The sequence below is a fragment of the Bufo bufo genome, chromosome 1 (assembly GCF_905171765.1).
Source record: "Bufo bufo chromosome 1, aBufBuf1.1, whole genome shotgun sequence".
Lineage (NCBI taxonomy): Eukaryota > Metazoa > Chordata > Amphibia > Anura > Bufonidae > Bufo > Bufo bufo.
In genome coordinates, this window is record NC_053389.1 from 507,877,239 (window position 1) to 507,900,499 (window position 23,261).

Sequence of the window (23,261 nt, forward strand, 5' to 3'; positions counted from 1 at the left end):
AATTATAATCTGCACTTATGAATGGCAAATTCTGTACTGTCAAATATATATATTGACTGGCAGATGCATAATGTAGACAACATACAACACAATGGCAAAATATAAAGCTATTCCTAGTAAGAGCAGTTGGGCCAAGAAGGAGGATTCAAGGGTTTTCAGAATTCTCCATTCTTTATCTAGACCGCCATGAACATTCATTTAAATACCAAATTGTATTTTATATACCTAAGGCTCTGTTCACACTAGCACCATGCCTTCTGTTTGTAACACAGTCCTGACAGTTATGTTGGATCTGTTTGCAAATGCATGCTGACAAATCCTGAGGGATCCACTATGGGTACAGTATTTCTTAGAGCAAGGATAGCTCTGCAGACTTTTCTATTCTTGCTACTAAAGATACCGTAAAATTTAATGTAGAGTTAAAAACACCAATGTGAACCAATAAAACAATGGAAATAATGCCAAACTACGGCACATTTTCTTTTGGTTTAGTAGGTTTTATCTCTTATTAGTCTGTCTGTTCTTTATGCACGGCCAAATGACTGGACCGATTTGTACCAAATTTGGCACATAGGTACACCAGGTGTCTGGGAAGGTTTTAGACTGGATCTCAGATCTATAGGACGTACCATTCCTGAAATATTCCTGAAAAATTTATTAGCTGATAGGAGCTCGCAGCTTCCCTCACATTCTAACTGCCATTCACACAGTAACAATACCTTTATTATCCAATGGAAACTTGCAGGTCCTTCAGTCTTGACATACACAGCTACACAAGGTTTCCATAACTACTCAGCCATTTTTCTTTTCTGTCAGAGGTCACTGTTAAGGGGGTGCGGTGCACGGTGCTGTGGAGGTCTTGTATTAAGGTGCAGTGGGGGGTCACTGTTAAAGGGGAGGGACCCTGTGCAGGTTAATGTTAAGGGGGCAGGCCAATGTGCAGGGTACTGTGGGAGGGTCAGTGTTAAGGGGACGGGCCACAGTGGAGAACACTGTTAAGGGGTCGGACTGCTGTGGAGGTCAAAGCTAAGGGGTGGGCTGCTGCACTGTTAAGGAGTGGGCTGCCAAACAGAAAGAATAGGACATGTTCTATCTTATTTTCAGGCTGTGGAACGGACATGCGGATGCGGACAGCAGACAGTGTTCTGTCTGCATCTTTTGCAGCCCCATTGAAATGAATGTATTGGATGCAGACAGAAACAACAGTCATGTGCATGAGCCCTAACTCCAGGATAATAAAAGTTCTATGAACTTCTCAGCTCTATTCATAAGGACACTGTAGGTCATCAATATCAGATTGGTTGGGATTCCAACTCCTGGCACTTTTGCCAATCAGCTCTCTGAAGTGGCCTCCTCACAGGATACTGAACACAGTGCCATGCATTGTATAGTGGTTGTGCTTGGTATTGCAGCTAAGGCCCATTCACTTGATAAGAATTCAGCATAGGACATGTGAACTCACTAGCCTAAGGCCTCTTTCACACTTGCGTTGTCCGGATCCGTCGTGTACTCCATTTGCCGGAAGTGCCCGCTGGATCCGTAACACCGCAAGTGAACTGAAAGCATTTGAAGACGGATTCGTCTTCAAAATGCGTTCAGTGTTACTATGGCACCCAGGATGCTATTAAAGTCCTGGTTGCCATAGTAGTAGTGGGGAGCAGGGGAGCAGTATACTTACCGTCCGTGCGGCTCCCGGGGCGCTCCAGAATGACGTCAGAGCGCCCCATGCGCATGGATGACGTGATCCATGCGACACATGATCCATGCGCGTGGGGCGCCCTGATGTCACTCTGAAGCGCCCGGGGAGCCGCACGGACTGTAAGTATACTGCTCCCCCGCTCCCCACTACACTTTACCATGGCTGCCAGGACTTTAGCGTCCTGGCAGCCATGGTAACCATTCAGAAAAAGCTAAACGTCAGATCTGGTAATGCGCCGAAACGACGTTTAGCTTAAGGCCGGATCCAGATTAATGCCTTTCAATGGGCATTAATTCCGGATCCGGCCTTGCGGCAAGTGTTCAGAATTTTTGACCGGAGCAAAAAGCGCAGCATGCCGCGGTATTTTCTCCTGGCAAAAAAACGGTCCGTTCCGGAACTGAAGACATCCTGATGCATCCTGAAAGGATTTATCTCCATTCAGAATGCATTGGGATAATCCTGATCAGGATTCTTCCGGCATAGAGCCCCGACGACGGAACTCTATGCCGGAACAGAACAACGCAAGTGTGAAAGAGCCCTAAGATGGGGTCGTTGTGCTCAAAGTAACAATGGGGCCTATACATACAGCTGATCGGTGAGGGTGCTAGATGTAGGACCTCCACCAGTTAGATACTGATTACCTACCCTGAGGATAGTTTATCAATATATTACTCACAAAAATTACTTTAAATGATGACCTTTTAGTCCAGGTTTACACATTCAGGTTTGTTGATACAGTTTTTGAAGTCAATATCAGGTGTGAATTATAAGGGGAGAGTTAAAGGCCCTTTACACAGGCCAAAAATCTTAGATAATCACTAACAAGTGTTCCTCTGAGCGATTATCTGGTGATGTAAATGTACTGCCGATTACCCGATGAATGAGCAAAATGCTCATTCATCAAATAATCGGATCGTTTGTGCATACACAAAAATCGTCATTTTCTGGCAGCAGATTGTGCTGTGTAAACATGATCTGCTGCCGGCAAACAATGAGTCTGTATGGGGAAGAGCGAAGGCATTAAGGACTGCTCCTCCCCATACAGTGGAGGAGTACCCGGTCTCCTCCGCCAGCGAGCAGCAGATTGTCGGGAAGAAACGCTTCTTTTTCGATAATCTGTTGCTCTGTCATCCGATGTAATGGGACCTTAAGTGTACAGACAGAATCAGATGTCATCTTTCTTTCTTTCCTTTTTTTAAATTTTTTTTGTTGGCTTCAAAACTGCATAAGAAAACGTGAACATAGAAACCCTCCCATAGGATAATCTGACACTAGCGTGTTTGGTCCAAGAAAGTTGCTCCTGTGACCTATTGACGTACAGTGCTGTGAGTTCCTGCCTGACCATGGCTCTGCTGTATTGTGGCAGATTTCACCCTCTGTATTACAAAGGGTGAGATCCATAAACTGCAATGCTGCAGATTTAACCTCTGCACCCAATGTGAAATTACAGTATGTGCAGATTCAGGTGTAGACACTCTCCACAGCGTGTAGATGAGGTTTTCCTTTTTTTTTTTAAATCAGCACCTCTGGCATATAATAAACATATGGGGGAGATATATCAAAACAGGTGTAAAGTAGAACTGACATAGGTTACTTTCACATTCGAGTTTTGGGCGGATCCGTCATGGATCTGCAAAAACTGATCCGTTACAATAATACAACCGCTTGCATCCGTCATGAACGGATCCGTTCGTATTATCTATAACATAGCCAAGACGGATCCGTCATGAACTATTGTGCCACAGAAAACGGATCTGTCCTGGCACATAATGTAAGTCAATGGGGACGGATCCGTTTGGCTCCGCTTCATCAAGCGGACAGCAAAACGCTGCAGGCAGTGTTTTGTTGTCCGCCTCCAGAGTGGAATGGTGACTGATCGGAGGCAAACTGATGCATTCTGAGCGGATCCTTTTCCATTCAGAATGCATTAGGGCAAAACTGATCCATTTTGGACAGCTTCTGAGAGCCGATGAAGGATCTCACAAACGGAAAGCCAAAACGCGAGTGCGAAAGTAGCTTTAGTTGCCCATACCAACCAATCAGGTTTCACCTTTCATTTTTCAGGGCTCCTTTGGAAAATAAAGAATCAATATGATTGGTTGCTATGGGCATCTAAGCCACTTCTACTTTACACCAGTTTTCATACATAAATCTTTCCTAAAAATGTCTTTCAAATCAGTGAATTTAAATTCTAGAAAATATGAGCCGTGGAAAGCTTTTAAATACTGACAAAATTGTAATTTTGTAAAGGGAATCCGACACATTGAAAATGCAAAGCAGTCCGCAGACGCCATGTGATTCTGAGTTTCAAAGTTCAGCAGGTAGTTCTACTCAGGCCTGCTCAGTGACTGATTTCTGTCTGTGACTGGGTAGGACACCCACTGGACTCCTAAGGCAAAAAAAAATCTGAAATTTAAGTATATAAATGACATGTTTTACTAAATCTTTCACCATAACTAAGCATCAATCTGTTTAGCTCCTTTGGCTCTATAAAATGCATTTTCATGGTGATGTGGCCCCTTCTAAAACCTCACATCTTTGCTTTAATATATATATATATATATATATATATATATATATATATATATACACTCACCTAAAGAATTATTAGGAACACCTGTTCTATTTCTCATTAATGCAATTATCTAGTCAACCAATCACATGGCAGTTGCTTCAATGCATTTAGGGGTGTGGTCCTGGTCAAGACAATCTCCTGATCTCCAAACTGAAAGTCAGAATGGGAAAGAAAGGTGATTTAAGCAATTTTGAGCATGGCATGGTTGTTGGTGCCAGACGGGCCGGTCTGAGTATTTCACAATCTGCTCAGTTACTGGGATTTTCACGCAGAACCATTTCTAGGGTTTACAAAGAATGGTGTGAAAAGGGAAAAACATCCAGTATGCGGCAGTTCTGTGGGCAAAAATGCCTTGTGGATGCTAGAGGTCAGAGGAGAATGGGCCGACTGATTCAAGCTGATAGAAGAGCAACGTTGACTGAAATAACCACTCGTTACAACCGAGGTATGCAGCAAAGCATTTGTGAAGCCACAACACGCACAACCTTGAGGCGGATGGGCTACAACAGCAGAAGACCCCACCGGGTACCACTCATCTCCACTACAAATAGGAAAAAGAGGCTACAATTTGCACGAGCTCACCAAAATTGGACTGTTGAAGACTGGAAAAATGTTGCCTGGTCTGATGAGTCTCGATTTCTGTTGAGACATTCAAATGGTAGAGTCCGAATTTGGCGTAAACAAAATGAGAACATGCATCCATCCTCTGATGGCTACTTCCAGCAGGATAATGCACCATGTCACAAAGCTCGAATCATTTCAAATTGGTTTCTTCAACATGACAATGAGTTCACTGTACTAAAATGGCCCCCACAGTCACCAGATCTCAACCTAATAGAGCATCTTTGGGATGTGGTGGAAGGGGAGCTTCGTGCCCTGGATGTGCATCCCTCAAATCTCCATCAACTGCAAGATGCTATCCTATCAATATGGGCCAACATTTCTAAAGAATGCTATCAGCACCTTGTTGAATCAATGCCACGTAGAATTAAGGCAGTTCTGAAGGCAAAAGGGGGTCCAACACCGTATTAGTATGGTGTTCCTAATAATTCTTTAGGTGAGTGTATATATATATATAATTATTATTTTTTTTAACCCCTGATGATGTAATGAAGCACAACATAAACTTTGTGGGACACCCATCGAAGAAATACAGAACACATACATGTCACGGAACCATGAACCAGACGTACAACAAGAGATAAGTGAAAATAAGAAGGCTTTATTGAAAATAAAGCTGTAAAGCAAAAGTCCAAACGAATGGTGAAACCGAGCAGAGTCTTTGCGAAGCCAGAGGTCAGGAACCAGGAGGGTAGTCAGACGAAGCCAGGATCAGGAACCAGCAGGGTAGTCAGACGAAGCCAGGATCAGGAACCAGCAGGGTAGTCAGACGAAGCCAGGATCAGGAACCAGCAGGGTAGTCAGACGAAGCCAGGATCAGGAACCAGAAGCAGCAGCAGTCTTAGAAGCATGTGAACACAAGAGGACCAAGCAAGGAACTGAAGCCACAGACCTCCTATATATATGAGCTAGGCATCCAGCTCCTCCCAGGGGAAGGAGGAGCCGCAGGGTGGAAGGCTACAAGAAACCCAGAAACCAAGATGGCCGCCAGCACATGTCAAACGAAGGAGAGCAGCAAGCAGGTAAGACCATGACAGTACCTCCCCCTCAAGGGCCCCTCCTCCGCGGAGCACAAAACGGTTTCTGAGGGAAGCGTGCGTGGAAGGCTCGGAGCAAGGCAGGAGCATGGACATCTGCGGAGGGAACCCAGGAACGCTCCTCTGGACCATAACCACGCCAATGGACCAAAAACTGCAACCGACCGCGGACCAGGCGTGAGTCCAGGATATTGCTCACCTCATATTCCTCACGATTGCCCACTTGGACCGGACGAGGCCGAGGAACCGAGGAAGTGAAACGATTACACACCAGTGGCTTCAACAGGGAGACATGAAACACGTTGGAGATCCGCATGCCAGGAGGAAGCGCAAGGGCATAGGCTACCGGGTTTACCCTGCGAAGCACTCGGAAGGGACCAACAAAGCGAGGCGCCAGCTTGGGAGTGGGCACTCGAAGGTTGAGGTTGCGGGTGGACAACCATACACGGTCTCCGACCTGGTAGGAAGGAGCAGGCGCTCGTCTGCGATCAGCCTGGAGTCTCTGGCGCTGCGCAGAGACCTCAAGGGACTTCTGGATCTGTACCCAAGAAGCACGTAGGACGGAAAGGTGATCCTCCACAGCCGGAATATCCTGGGGAGAGAATACCTCCGGTAACACGGCAGGTTGGAACCCATAATTGGCCATGAAGGGAGACGTCCCAGAGGAAGAGTTCACCGCCGTGTTCCTGGCAAACTCAGCCCAAGGCAGGAGGTCAACCCAATTGTCTTGGTGATCGGAGACATAGCAACGAAGGAATTGCTCCAAGGCCTGATTGGATCGTTCTGCGGCCCCATTGGACTGAGGGTGGTAGGCCGAGGAGAAGGAGAGATGAATCCCCAACTGGGAGCAAAAGGCGCGCCAGAACCTGGACACAAACTGACTCCCCCGATCCGACACAATCTCCTTAGGCAAACCGTGCAACCGGAAGACCTCCCTGGCAAAAATCGTGGCCAACTCTTGTGCAGAGGGTAACTTCTTGAGAGGAACACAGTGGCACATTTTGGAAAACCGATCCACAATCATGAGAATGACCGTATGGCCTCGGGATGCAGGGAGGTCCACAATGAAATCCATCCCCAGGTGTGACCATGGGCGCTCCCCGGTGGCTATGGGTTGCAGAAGGCCCAATGGAAGGTGCCGAGGGGACTTACTCTGGGCACAAACGGAGCATGCCGCTACATATGCGGCGATGTCGGAACGTAGGGAAGGCCACCAGAACAGACGTGAAACAGCCCAGGACAGCTGATTCTTTCCAGGATGCCCCGCGGTCTTGGAGTTATGGTAGGTTCGCAACAACCGAGTGCGCAACTCCTCAGGCACAAAACATCTGCCGTTGGGTCTCCCAGAGGGAGCACCAGATTGAGCCGCCAAAATCTGCTCACCCAGGGGAGAGGTCAGGCTGGTGCGAATGGCGGCCAGGATCTGATTCGGAGGTATGACCGAAGTCGGAATCGACTCCTCCCTGGACAGCTCGGAGTACTGCCGTGATAAGGCATCCGCCCTGATGTTCTTGGAACCGGGTAGGTAGGAGACCACGTAATTAAAACGTGACAAGAACAGAGCCCATCTGGCCTGACGTGGTGTCAATCTCTTGGCCTCAGAAAGGTAGGTCAGATTCTTGTGGTCCGTCAGGATGAGAACCGGAACCACCGAACCCTCGAGCAAGTGCCTCCATTCTTTAAGGGCCTGCACGATGGCCAATAACTCCCTGTCACCAATCTGATAGTTGCACTCCGCGGAAGACAGTTTCCGGGAGTAAAACCCACAAGGAAGCAGAGGACCCTCTGGTGTTCTACGCTGAGACAGAAGGGCGCCTACTCCCGTCTCAGACGCGTCCACCTCGAGGACAAAGGGCAACCCAGGGTTGGGATGCGACAGAATCGGAGCCGACACAAAGGCGGACTTTAGGGCCTCAAAAGCTCGGATGGCCTCGAGCGGCCAGACCTGGGAATTACTGCCCTTCCTGGTCAGATCCGTGAGAGGCTTGGCCAGCATGGAAAAGTCCCTGATGAACTTCCGATAATAATTGGCGAAGCCCAAAAAGCGCTGCAGGGAACGAAGACCACTGGGCTGGGGCCACTGTAAGACAGCCGAAACCTTCTCAGGATCCATGGAGAACCCCTCAGCGGAAATGATGTAACCTAAGAAGGTTACCTGGGATCGGTGAAATTCGCATTTCTCAAGCTTACCGAACAGCTTGTTCTCTCGTAACCGTTGCAACACTCGTCTGACATCCAGAATGTGGGCCTCCATGGATTCAGAATATACCAAGATGTCATCCAAATAGACTACCACACACTGCTGCAACAGGTCACGGAAAACATCGTTGATGAATTCCTGAAAGACTGCGGGCGCATTGCACAACCCAAAGGGCATAACCAAGGATTCGTAATGACCGGTCCTGGTGTTAAACGCGGTCTTCCACTCATCGCCCGCCTTGATCCTTACCAGGTTATATGCCGCCCTCAGGTCGAGTTTGGTAAAGACCGTGGCCCCTTTAAGGCGATCGAACAGCTCGGAAATCAAGGGTATCGGGTAAGCGTTCTTGATCGTGATGCGATTGAGACCCCTGTAATCGATGCAAGGCCTCAACTCACCGCCCTTCTTTTTCACAAAGAAAAATCCAGCCCCTGCCGGGGACGAAGATTTGCGAATGTGTCCGCGTGAAAGCGCCTCCCTCACGTACTCCTCCATGGCCTCATTCTCCGCTACCGACAGTGGATAGACTTTGCCACGAGGAGGAACGGCACCAGCTTGTAACTCTATGGCACAATCGTATGGGCGGTGCGGAGGTAGGGCAACCGCGCGCACCTTATCGAATACATCCCGGTACTCCTCGTATTCAGGAGGCAACAGAGAGTCCGAGGAAGTACACAGCAACTTGACAGACCCATGGATGCAACTAGCCCCACACTGCGGTGACCACGAGAGGATCTCGACCGATCTCCAATCGAAAGTCGGATTATGCTTCTGGAGCCAGGGGTACCCCAAGACCACCGAGTAGTGTGGAGACGAAATAACCTGGAGGCAGACCGACTCTCTGTGAACGGCACCAATGGCTATCCCCACTGGAAGGGTCTCATGAGTCACGTGTGGCGGCAGAAGGGGTCTGCCGTCTATCGCCTCAAGAGCCAGTGGGGAACCTCGAGCCTGCAGAGGAATGGAATTGGCGGCAGCGAACACACTATCAATGAACAAACCACCAGCACCAGAGTCCACCAACGCCTGGGTCGTCACCGAGCCCCCGACCCAGGAGAGGACAACAGTGATCAGTGGTTTGTCAACACGGGAAACCGGGGACGAGGAGACTCCACCCAAGATCTGCCCCCGACAGGATCTCAGGGTACGAGCGTTTCCCGGACGGTTCGGACATGCCAACCGAAAATGCCCACCGAGACCACAGTACATGCATCGGCCCTCGCGTCTCCGGAGTGCCCTCTCCCCCTCGGACAGGCGAGCAAACCCCAGCTGCATGGGTTCACCCCCAGACAAGTCATCCCCAGGAGGCGTGGGAGGAGAGGGAGGCACGGGTGGGACAGCAAACGTAGGCACCAATCTGTTAGAAGACCTCCGCAGGTTCTCCTTAAAGGAAGGTCTCTCCCTGAGTCTGGTGTCAATCAAAATCAGGAAAGAAATAAGAGACTCGAGCTCAACTGGTAGGTCCTTAGCTGCAACCTCATCCTTCAAGGCATCCGAGAGACCATGAGAGAAAGCAGCGACCAGAGCCTCATTATTCCAGCCCACCTCTGCTGCCAGGGTACGAAACTCAATGGCGTATTCAGCTACGGATCGTGAACCCTGTCTGATGGACATAAGGAGCTTCGCAGCAGAGGCAGCACGAGCCGGCACATCGAATACCTTCCGAAGAGAAGCAACAAAACCGGAAAACTCGGCAACCACCGGATTGTTGTTCTCCCATAAAGGGCTGGCCCAGGCCAAGGCCTTGTCCGAGAGCAGCGAGATCAAGAAGCCCACCTTTGATCTCTCAGTAGGAAAGGCATGTGGCAGCAACTCGAAATAAATGCCCACCTGGTTAAGGAAACCTCGGCACTGAGTTGGCTCTCCCCCAAAGCGCTGTGGAAGAGGGGCAGAACCGGTCATACCCCGAAACACCGCAGGCGCAACAACAGGTGTCGGGGTAGACTCTGGCGCAACAACCGGAGCGGCAGTAGGAGCGAGCCCAGGAGCGACAACCGACCCATCGGCAACGGGAGCGAAATGAGCCGTGCGTTCAAGCAGGGTTTGCAACGCCACAGCGAACCGACCCAACAGGTGATCCTGCTGATCAAGTCTGGCAACCAGCGTGGGTAGCGAGGATGGCCCTGTACCGTCAGAATTCATGGCTTGGTCCTAATGTCACGGAACCATGAACCAGACGTACAACAAGAGATAAGTGAAAATAAGAAGGCTTTATTGAAAATAAAGCTGTAAAGCAAAAGTCCAAACGAATGGTGAAACCGAGCAGAGTCTTTGCGAAGCCAGAGGTCAGGAACCAGGAGGGTAGTCAGACGAAGCCAGGATCAGGAACCAGCAGGGTAGTCAGACGAAGCCAGGATCAGGAACCAGCAGGGTAGTCAGACGAAGCCAGGATCAGGAACCAGCAGGGTAGTCAGACGAAGCCAGGATCAGGAACCAGAAGCAGCAGCAGTCTTAGAAGCATGTGAACACAAGAGGACCAAGCAAGGAACTGAAGCCACAGACCTCCTATATATATGAGCTAGGCATCCAGCTCCTCCCAGGGGAAGGAGGAGCCGCAGGGTGGAAGGCTACAAGAAACCCAGAAACCAAGATGGCCGCCAGCACATGTCAAACGAAGGAGAGCAGCAAGCAGGTAAGACCATGACAATACACTACTCAAGAGTCAAGAAAGAACTTTTTTGCTGAATGAGCCAGATAAAATATATATTTTCCTGGCTAAACTATCTCAAAATAAAATTAAATGTACATTAAGAAAAATGTAAATACTGCATTTCAATCAGTTTCTCAAATTTGCACTTATTCCTGCTAGTAATGAGAGAATTTCTTGAAATTTGATTCAGAATGATTCAAATCAACCAAATCAGTCAAGTGATTTGATTTGGGACCAAACAAATTTGACCCAAAAAGAAATTGTTCCGACTGCCCTGAGTAGCTGAGTATTAGCTGGGGTCTCTAAGGACTGTATACAACTCCTTTCAAGCTCTCTAACTCCAAGCCAGCATTAGTAATCTTAAAGTAACAGTGACATAAATGGCTTTGGGTAAACGGATGGTAGTTGGTGGTGACAAACAGCCTCTTTAAAAGCAAACTGCACTTTTATGTTTAAAAAAAATTTTGTTAAAAATTTTAGCTTTTTGGAGGCAAATGCCTGCCGGTGTATATACATCTGAGGTCATGTGGTCTTCTTTTCTTATATTTCCTGTCTTCTAATCTGGAAAATGTCAGATGTCCTTTCGAGAAATTTGCCAGACTCTCCAAAAATTCAGATTCAACCAACATTTTTGGAAAATTTCCAAACCATGATGCCCCCAACACCATACTTCACAGTTGGGATGAGGTTTTGATGTTGGTGTGCTGTGCCTCTTTTTCTCCACACATAGTATTGTGTGTTTCTTCCAAACAACTCAACTTTGGTTTCATCTGTCCACAGAATATTTTGCCAATACTGCTGTGGAACATCCAGGTGCTCTTGTGCAAACTGTAAACGTGCAGCAATGATTTTTTTGGACAGCAGTGGCTTCCTCTGTGGTATCCTCCCATGAAATCCATTCTTGTTTAGTGTTTTACGTATCGTAGATTCGCTAACGGGGATGTTAGCATATGCCATAGACATTTGTAAGTCTTTAGCTGACACTCTAGGATTCTTCTTCACCTCATTGAGCAGTCTGCGCTGTGCTCTTGCAGTCATCTTTATAGGACGGCCACTCCTAGGGAGAGTAGCAGTAGTGTTGAACTTTCTCCATTTATCGACAATTTGTCTTACCTGATGAACAGCAAGGCTTTTGGAGATACTTTTATAACCCTTTCCAGCTTTATGCAAGTCAACAATTCTTAATCGTAGGTATTCTGAGAGCTCTTTTGTGTGAAGCATCATTCACATCAGGCAATGCTTCTTGTGAATAGCAAACCCAGAACTGGTGTGTGTTTTTTATAGGGCAGGGCAGCTTTAACCAACACCTCCAATCTCATCTCATTGACTGGACTGCAGTTGGCTGACACCTCACTCCAATTAGCTCTTGGAGATGTCATTAGTCTAGGGGTTCACATACTTTTTCCACCTGCACTGTGAATATTTGCATGGTGTGTTAAATAAAAACATGGTAACATTTAATTCTTTGTGTGTTATTAGTTTAAGCAGACTGTGATTGTCTATTGTTGTGACATAGATGAAGATCAGATCACATTTTATAACCAATTTGTGCAGAAATCCATATAATTCCAAAGGGTTCACATACTTTTTCTTGCAACTGTAGATATATAAACACAGTGTATATACCTGTAATTCTCATAGATACTCATCTGATCTGATATTTTATGTGCAACATATTCCTGGTTTTACCATAAAAGAGGTTGGCCACCTTCCAATATTGATGACCTATCCTCAGGATAGGTCACCAATATCAGATTGGCGTGGGTTTGACTCCCGGCACCCCTGTCATTCAGCTGTTTGAAGAGAATGCAGCACTCATACGAGCACTATGTTCTCCTCACTGTTTACCTGCTCGCCGTCGACATCACAGCGGCAAGCAGGAGTAATTGCAGCTCCTCCGTCCCCTTCACTTCAATGAGAAGTCGCAGTTACACTCTGCGTGCTCCTTACCAGTGAACTGAATGGAGACGGAGGAGCTGCAATTACACCTGCTCGTTGTTGCAGGTAACCAGAGAAGAGAATGCAGCTTCAGTTGATTAGCGGGGGTGCTGGGAGTTGGACCACCACCAATCTGATATTGATGACCTATCCTGAGGATAGGTCATCAATATTGGAAACTGGTCCACCCCTTTAAGACTCATTTAGGAGGCATGGATGGAATTATATGTGGCCAGAATTACATATGTCTTGAAAGCTACTTTCTATTTATTTATTTTTTTCATAAGATTTTATCTACTGTATTTTTTATTATTGTATTTTAGCTTATTGTTCATTGTGTGTACTATATACCCAGGTACAAACTAATGCAGAGAAGGAGGACATGTGAGCAACAAAATGTGGTCCTTGCCTAAAAATAGAGGAGAGAAAGAAGGCTGGTTTCATGTGTTTGTACCTAAGCAGCAATGTCATATAATAGGCATGTTGTTTCAGCCAACCAGACTAGGGCAGCTGTGAGCACTGTATCTTGGCACTATGAAGCTATTGGCTCCTCTCTGGGGAGTGGAGGGTGTTCAGTTATTAATGATCGCTGAGCAGGCAGCACCATGTCAGTGTGACAACTGATCGGGTGAATGATGCAGCACTAACCACTAGCACCAGCACCACAGAAAGGAGGAGAAGGGGTAGAGTCTACACAAGCAGCATCTCTGGATTGGATTGTCAGCATCAGCCATGGAGAAACAAAGCACTGGCAGCTATGAAGGATCTTAGCAGGCGGCGAGCTGCTCTGCCCATGTTGTAGGATATGTACATGTGCAGACAACTAGAAAAATACCCCTATGTGAAGCCACGTACTGCGGTCAACGCTGGGGACTATAAAGAAGGATGCAAAGTAATCTTGGTGGGTAAGTTCCATTTGCTGTATGTCGCTTAGTGCTGCATGTTGATTGTTTGCAAAGAACCACAAATCTAAGAAGAAAATCAGGGTGTATTTGGACAAAACTGTCTTTGCCCGAACAATTCCAATGAATTCTTCATTTCGGGAGAATAATACATGAGTGAGCTTGTTTTGACATGTTCAGGGTCTTCAAGAATGTAAAAAGCTGAGACCCCAGTGCCTGAATGAGCATATCACACACAGAGCTATTGGATTTCCGCCAGGCTACATCTCAGGGACTGTGGTAAATGACTTCCCTTAAAACATATCCTCCTGCTAGTCTGAAGAGACAGTGTGAAGAGCTGGTTATCCTTATGCAGCTCTGACTGAGGCATGCTAAATGAGGGGGAAAAATGATGAATATGAACCAAAGCAGTTCTAATCTCCATAAGCAGCTATCGGGCTCACGGCGGGGCATCTATTCTTCTTTTTAATAATTTTCCATATCGATCGCTTTGTTAAGGTTGTCTGGCTTTACTTAAGGAGCTAAACTGCAAAGTGTATTGTTGTTGAGCACGCGTTTTCAAATGATGCAGAGCGTTCCCCTCCAGCACTTGAGAGGTTAACAAGACAAGAGAAAAGCCTCCGGTCACAAGCACCTTTGGGAGAGGCAGCATGCTTAGAGACATGCTTTATTTGAAAGCAAATCCACATATTAGTCTTTCACAGCAAGCACAGATTCCCCGACTAGGTCGCGGGTCGCCTGCCTAAATGGGCAGACCTTGCCTTCAAGGGGTTAATCTATCTGTGATACAAGGGGCATGGAAGAGATGAAGTTCAGATTCATTTCCCTCTGTCTTATTCCCTATTCGCCCAGGATTTGCTTGGCTTGTTAGGGAAGCCTTATTTCCTATGGCACATAAAGTATGTATGATCCTGATGGAAGGCAGACGCAGCCTGGACTCGGGGAATCTGCTTCCATAACTGCCCATTAAGAGTTATTACTCCCAGCATAAGCTTGCTAAGTAATGGAATATAGACCCGCACACCGTCCCCTGTACTACACATCCATCAGCGTGCAGAGGCATGCCCTGTACATGGACAGTGCAGCTAATAATATGCCAATGCCTGAAAATGCCAGCTAATGCCCAAATCATTGCTAATGGTATCCACACCTACTGAAGTCCACCATTGACATTTACCAGGTACTGGCACCTCTCCCTTCTGTGTCTACACCGTAAGACCGTGCGTTACCAGAGGGCTTTAACTTCAGGCACAGTTGCCAAGAAACAGATTTGTGTTCCTCAAGGCAACGTGAGATTCTTGGCATATGATAAAGTTCTGATTGTATGAACATATGCAGTTTTATCACGGTATATATCCATGTATACACTGTATGTGTACAAATACATGCTGCACACATCTATCTCCTATCTATACATCTACAGTGTCTATCTATTATCTCATATCTATTGTTTTTTCTTTCTTTCTATTGTATCTATCTACAGTATCTATCTATCTCATATCTATCTAACTATTATCTCATATCTACCTTCTTTCTTTCTATCTATTGTATCTATCTACAGTATCTACCGTATCTATCTATCTAATATCTATATCTACATTATCTATATCTATCTATCTATCTATTAATCTCCTATCTATTCTATCTACATTATCTATCGCTATCTATCTTATATCTATCTCATCGATCTATCTAATATGTATATATCAATCAATCAATCTAACTATTATTTATTTATTGATTTGCTATCTACAGTATCTATTTACAGTATCTATCAATTTACAGTATCTATCTACAATATCTAGTTACAGTATCTATCTACAGTATCTATTTACAGTATCTATTTACAGTATCTATTTACAGTATCTATCCTGCCTCTCCTTATAATGTGCACATGACTGATAATTGATGGTACATACAGCTATATATATATATATATATATATATATATATATATATATATATATATATGTTTGCACCATGAACAGCCGGTGCAGACAATGCCTTCAGCATCCTGGGATCGGTACAGCCAGCTATGAAGTGATACATGTTAGTTTATTGATTAACCCCGGATTGGATGACACAATTTAATCAGAAGCTGGTCATGAGCCAGGAGATCATGGAATGCTAAATGACAATGATGTAACCCAGCTTTTCCCAGATACAACATGATGCACTCTGGAGAAAGCCCCTGGCAGAGAATAAGGGGTCTTCTTAGCAGAAAACTCAGCGAATGTATAGTATGTTACCACCAAGGTAATGACTTCACTTATCCACAGATTAATAGTGGCTTGTAAGGCCGACTGAATCATCCCTGCAGGCCTCCTGTAGAAAGAGTGGCTGTGGTGAAATTGCATTACATGGCAATTTTACAGAACAACACTGGTCACGGGCCATTGCTTTTATCCAAACATATACACAGTGCATCTGATATAGCATTCCTATCGGCCTAAATATTACATCAAATTGGAAATGTCAAACACAGTATCAACTAAAAGCTGTATTTCACATTAACATCATAGACTCAGACAATAAAATGAGGCACATTGGAAATGTCTTCAGTCACAACTGATATAATCAGGCACGTTACAGACGTCAATAATTCTGGTCCCTACTCATACACGTCACCAGTGGTCATCCAAAGCCTCCTTCACCCAGGTTTTTTTTGCCATTAAAAACACATGAGCCATCATTTTATGTTTAATGTAAAGGAATTTATTTTTTCGAGACACTTTTTTACCTGCACTTTTTTTGTGCTATTTAAAAAAAAAATTATTGTTGCTTTATTATTATTGCAAGTCCTATTAAGAATTTTATGGAAAGACACAAAAAAAACACCCAGAGCTTACTGCGGTTTGAAAAAATCCAATGACCCCCCCCCCCCCAAATAAGGCCACCACAACGCTTCGTATATAGTGCATTTTATAGCTAGTTTCATGTAACATGTGGCAGCCATATTTTGGGGCAAAAAAATGCCATGAGGCGGCTGTGTGCCTCCAGCCTACAGCTCAACCAAGTACAAAATGCCAGTACTAGTTAAAATTTCCAGACATATGGATAATAGGTAATTAAGTGCGCGGTTTAGATAAAAAGTCACTTATATAGTATATCTATAAGATTTAAAGGCAAAACTGTTTTAATTCAGGCATAGACAAGACACACTCAGACGGGATTATATAATGGCACTAGGCTGTAGAGAATCCTAGCAACCACAAGATGCAAAAACCCTCTTCTTGATGAATCTCCTTCTCGTTTTTGACTTGAAAAGCACTTCATATTCTAATTGGTTGACAACGCATTTGGTATGTACCTCTTCAGTGAAATAGCCAATTAAAAGGAATCCATATATCTCAGCTCACGCAGATGCAGCTCTGATAAATATGCAGCTTGTAGCCGGTTCCCCCTGCTAGGTGTACCGTCCTCACCCTCCAGGTCAAAGGGGACTTTTTAAAGGTCATAGAAGAAACATACATTTTATAGAATCCAACCTCTCAGTCACCTTATTCCTCTTCTTCTAGGCGAGCAGCTCTAATTGCCTTGTGCTCACAAAAAATAAAAATATACAAATAGCTAAAATGATGATACATAGAAAAGACTGCTTTCCCTATATTTAGCATGAAGGTGACTGTATTACATATTTTATTTTAATGAATATGTGCAGTACTACCCACACCCCTTAGCATGGGAGCCATCTTTAAAGGGGCTTTCGAGATTTTGGAAAAAATGTCAAGGCAGCTGCTTATGGCAGTGTCGGACTGGGGAACCTAGGGCCCACCAGTAAAATTTATTTTGGGGGCCCACCGTACGGATACATTCAAATATAATACATATTTTAACAAGTTTTTTATATGAACATAGACTGGTTGAGGTGCTGTACATTGTATATATGTATGTAGTGCAGTAAAACTACTGTATTATGAGCCACTTGTGCAGGGGGTGGGAGACTAGGGGCCCACCTTGCTCAGGGGCCCACCGGGGGATTCCCCTGTACCCCTGTGGGCCAGTCCGAGCCTGGCTTATAGTATAACAATAATAGCACAAAATCCTCACCACTTGTCACGTGGTCCACCAGTGTACTCACTGGCAGCAGTCAAGTGCCTACTGACATCACCAGTAAGGGCAGTGACGGGCTGCGCCAGTCATGTGTCAGTATAGCATGTTATGTCTGCAGCAGGAAGCACAGGACCGACAGTGGATATAAGTAGGTCAGATTTTTGTTTTTTTTTGTACCATTAGATTTGTTACCATAAACAGGAACACCCCTTTTATGATATTTACATACCACTTTCATATAATATAGCAAGGGATGATGATTGCTTTTTTCTCCCATTTGGTATAATCAGCGTTACTTTACCCCTTAGCATACCAAAATCTGCAAAGGTATTCAGAAGGCGAGCACTGCAGTTATCTAGGCCCTCCTGAGAAAAAATCAGTATCTATCATTGTGATCAGTAAAGTATACACTCACTGTACACTGCCAGTGTGATGAAGTGACACAGGGTATAGACCTACACATGGGAGGTCACTGGTTATACCAAAAAAGAGCTGACCTCTTTAGTAAATTGCATACAATGAGGTTCTGTATCTGAGAATGACTGGATCTGCTGTCAGTATTGCTGTAGATCCACTTTTACCTCTTATGTGCACTAGGTGATATGCTCTATAAGGCAGGTCATAACACACCTTATACATCAAAATATAACTAAATCAATAGTAATTTATGTATTTATACTAAAAATGATTCAAAACAAGGTTCTGCCATTGGAATCATCACAAGGTCTTAAAAAGGTATGTAGGTAGAGGCACCATATACATTACATATACTATTCCAACTTTACCATTTACTACTTTACTATTCCAATTTTATATATCAGCAGGATCGGCCCTATTAAATAAAACATAATGCTGGGTAGGGATTCTGCTGTGTAAAAGGATAGCTCAATGATGCAGCTACATTTCACCATTCACATTTATTAATATGTGAGTAAGGTGTTTGGTGCACTGAGCGGTGGGCACCACGGCCCCTCCACTCTGCACTGTCACTTCCTCCTCCCCTTGACTGACAGTGCCAGACATCTTGCTGGGCCCTGTAATCTTATGCCTGCACTGTATATTACACTATGCACACTACATCAGCCTCTACTTCCCCATGTGCCAATGATGTCATCCTCCACCTGGAAGAGGTGACACTCAGCTTCAGTCAGGTGGAGGATGACATCACTGATGTGTTTGCAGCAATCAGAAGATGCCTGGTTCTGTCAATTAAGGGGAGGGGCAATAAGTGCACAGCAGAGGAGATCAGGCCCACTAATTGATATAATATTAAAATGTATATATTAGAAAAATTAAAGGGGTTATCCAATGATTAATGTAAAAAATGAAAATCAGACATCATATAGTACATGACAATCTCTTTCTAATAAACTACAAGCCCTGTACCTCCCATAGATCCAGAGATCTCCCTATTCATTGTTCCAATTGCTCTGCTAGATTAATTTCAACTGGCAGCTCAGTGGGCATGTCCTTACTGAGGGTGTCTCTCTCTCCTTATCATAGCTCAAGAGGCACGTCCTTCTGCTGCAGCTCTCTCCTTGTAACCGTCACAGCTTCTAACAGTAGATAGGGCAGTTGAAGGATGTGCGACCACCTCAGCGAGGTGGACAGAGAAATAAGAAAAAGAGCAAACAGGTAGCACTATACAGAAGTTTTTCTTATTGAAATCAATCATGAGTTGATGTTATTTAGCACATACTTCCATCAAATTTTCATCATGCCGAGCTATTCTTTATGTCCGTTGATCACCATGGGAGAATCTGATGGACAAGTCTATGGGGGTCTGTTGGAAAGATAAGGTCCGGGCACTCTTTTACTTTTCTCTTTCTGCTCTTATGATGGAGCATACAAAAAGGAAAACTTGCTGAAAGTGCGAACAGAGGCTTGGCTGCTAGGGAATGTCCGAAGATCTGACTTTATGACAACATGGCCAATACCCATCCTTTACAAAGCCTCATATAATAAGATAAAAAGTGACAATTTGTGTTGATACAGGTTAGAATATAAATCGTGGTCAAGAAACTGTGACAATCTGATAATACTAAAAGGAGAAAAGCACTCTCATAAACAAGAGATGACATAAAGATCTAGGCCCATGAAATGGGGTTTATACATACCAACCCAACAGCAGAACATATACATTCCAATATTTTCCCATGTTAGAACACAGATTTACAAGGTAGTAAGTCCTATTATATCAGCATGCTACCACTCAGATCTCTCTCCACTAACATTCTTTGATGCTTAAAGAATGTGATGCATATTGGTCCAAAAATATTAGAAATGTTTCCCATAAACTCCGAGCAAGACAAACATATTAATCTTAGCATAATTAAAATACATTTACTAAATCAATTGACTGTATGTAGCTGTTTACTCAGCTCAGCATAATAAGCAGTGCAGTGCTCTCAGGAATCCATCATGTCTTCTGACGTTATGTATTTGCCTTTCATTTCTTCTGAGAGAGATCTGAATCAATAAGTTGAGTGCCATCAGTTAAACTGCACCACTGGGGAAGTGTGTTAAATGATGTTACTAAAAACACCGTGGACAGAAAGGAAGTCTAGAATGTGTCATATTAAATAACCAAAAGGTGTAGTGGGACAATGAACCAAGTGTGATCAGAATGATGGAGGCGGCCTCTCCTATGAACTGTGTGCAAAGAGTATTCCTGGATTCTGATTCATAGGCAGCTAGATGAAATTCTCTAACTCAAGCTTCATGTGACTCATGCGTTTTGTACAGTTGTATAAAAAAGTTTGACTTCAATTCCCAGCAGTAGAGGAAGCTAGAAACACGCAGGATGACTCCATCTCTTTCTTAGTGTTTGGTTTTGTAGGTAATATTAAACTAGCTCCCCAACATACCACTAAGACAATGTGTGCGTTGACAATGTGTGCGTTGATTTTCTGATGAATTTTCCATTAGACTGAACATTTTTTTGCATTTTTTTAAATTAATGTAGGTAAACTATACCATCAAACTACACTTATTAAACCTTTTCTTGAAAGATAATCCTAAACACCAAGAATGTTATTTGATGTTCATGCCCAAATACACATTAGTTGATCACTGTCCAAACCCATCAATTTTGGCAAGGCCAGCCCCCTAACCCTCTTGACTTTCCCTAAAAGATGATTTTGATGGAAGAAGGATCAGGTAGAATGAATTTCAATGCCCGATCCTTTGTTCAAACAGCAAATAAGCCACCACTAGAGATGTCTGGCACTGGATTTCTCTTCTCTTGACATTGAAAACACTGGAATAGAGCATGTGTGTGTATCAGGAAAATTCTGAGAAATATCTATCATTGGACAACTAAAGTTGTATGGACATCTTTAGGGCTCAGATGAGCAATTTTCATAAGCATGTGTAGAACGGACAAAAGACTGACACAATGACCAAGCCATATGTCCGACTTTCTACGTGGATGAGCAGTCCATGCAGAGAAAGTCTCAGCATGCACTATTTTGGTCAGATTTTCATGCTAGAGATTCAAGTCAATGGGTCAGTGAAACAAAATGGACAGCACACTGATGCCATCCATGTATGGTCTGTTTTTTGAGAATGGTTGCTAGGAAACAAGGGGTTGGCATTCTTACTTGTTTTACAGACATGAGAAATGGATGACATATTGATGTCATATGGATAGAAATATGGGCAAATATGGAACACATTCAGAGACTAAACTGAAATAACATGTATGGAAAATAGTTTTTAGCAGACAGATGATGGACAAGTTTTACACAAGTCCTCTGAATAAGTCAAGCAACCATGACCATCTATATAAAAACATATTTCTGTTTGGCTATAGGTGATCTTTGGCTTTGTTGGTCACACTCTGGATGACACTAGCCTTCTTGTTGCTCAAATCTAAGATGGATCTGCATACAAATTGTGCACACCAGAGAACAATATGAATACGGTTCTCAGCCCTTCTAAACCACTTCCAGCCACAACACCAAGACTGTATTGGCAATGCTAGTCAAACCCATCGTAATGTCAACAATCTCACAATAAAGTGCAAAATAGTTACTCATTCTACTTTTCCATGTAGTTCCTGTCTATGGTGTCAGCTTCCAGGAAGTTACATGCAAGAACCCTTTCAGCAGCTGTTTCTGGTAACTTCCTCTTATCCCAACCTCTGTCATCAGATTCTGGCACAGGTAAAGGATGCATGAGCTTGAAAAGAGCTGAATCACTTTAGTACCGATTCTACCTGCTAGGATAGGGAAGGACGTATAGTCTAAGAAGGCTGTGGATGCAAAATGCTAATCAACTCAGTGAGTGACTATGATCTGTGTGCTATTGTCACGGTGGGGAATGGGGAAAACCTCCCACCATATGATGACTGTGGGATAAGGAAAGCAAATAGGCCTGAACACAAGGATAAGGGAGCAGGTCACCTCCTAATGCGTCCCTATACCTAGCCCTAACTCCTCACCGTATGAGCAGACCTGGATGGCAGGACAACTCATACCCTGGATACCTAAGGCCCTGAGTCGCCCTGAGAATCCCTCACAAAGGAGCTGAGGAGAGGCGCCCTGTTCTTCCAGGACACGGAAGAACAGAAGTCTCAAAAGGCCTAGAAGCAGGGAAAGGAAAAGACAATATGCAGCAAGAGAATCGGCAGGTAAGAAAACAAGATGACACACTTACATGCCGCTGAAACCATGGCTGGAACCTGTGAATACGTACCGGAGCCCTAACACCAAACAGGACACCGTACAAGCAACTCACACAGGTATCCAGCACACCAGACTCTGCCAGGACCCCCATGCCTCAAGGTGCATGGAAGCCCCAGGCGGCACTGCATACATGCTAGAAAGTCTAGCAACCATGCTGGGAGATATCACCAAACATACCAGACAAGGAACACCAGGCTAGACATTACAACACACCAAATCATAACCCCACACCAAACATACAACACATGTAAGGGAGAGAAGACATCGCTGGAGACCTCGATGTCCCACTAGGAGGCCCTCACTCTGGGAGATGAAACATGAAGACTAGGAGAATAACTCCAACACACACCATGGCTGGAGTACCACTCACTACTGGCCTCTAGTCACAGGTAAGATGAAGCACCTAGTGACCACGCCCAACAAGGTGGTTTACCCCTCCAGCACCGGACAGAGGAGGAAACAACTGAAAGGGGAAGTGCACACACCAGCATAAAAAGCTACAAGTTTCCGCAGACAACAACATGCAAGGCAACCATGTCACGGCACACACCACAAAGGCCGTGATACTGCCCCCGCATGCTGAAACAGCAACACGTTGCCACTGGCAACAGCAAGCGCGTCATAAGTGTCATAGCGCACACCAAAGGCCGTCACAGCTATATTATGTGGAGTTCATAGATATGTATCTAATTTGTATAAAAACTATTGTTTCAAGATGAATGTTGGCCATTGAAAGACATGAGATAAAATACACATTGTTGTTAAGTTATACCCTTACACAAATGTGTTAGAAAATATGAATTATCACAATATATTGTGGACAGCTAACTGAAAGGCATCGGCTTTAAAACCTCTGCTGATAGATAGATTATGTATTCATACACAGTCCACCATGACT

The 23,261-nt window shown here is 44.6% G+C and overlaps 2 protein-coding genes across 4 annotated transcripts in view; one reads left to right on the forward strand and one right to left on the reverse strand.

The window, feature by feature from the left end:
- The window catches only part of IMMP2L (inner mitochondrial membrane peptidase subunit 2), a 1,418,140-nt gene that overhangs the window by 856,286 nt on the left and 538,593 nt on the right, over positions 1-23,261 (reverse strand). The gene's annotated exons all lie outside the window — the stretch shown is intronic.
- Positions 13,327-23,261, forward strand: part of LRRN3 (leucine rich repeat neuronal 3) — a 58,610-nt gene continuing 48,675 nt past the window's right edge. The window contains exon 1 of one of the 3 annotated variants that reach the window (XM_040410972.1): positions 13,327-13,625. The gene's annotated coding sequence lies outside the window, so the exon portion shown is untranslated. Of the gene's footprint in view, positions 13,626-13,815; positions 13,902-23,261 lie in introns of those variants that run through there. The other 2 variants (XM_040410977.1, XM_040410983.1) reach the window with 2 other exon arrangements.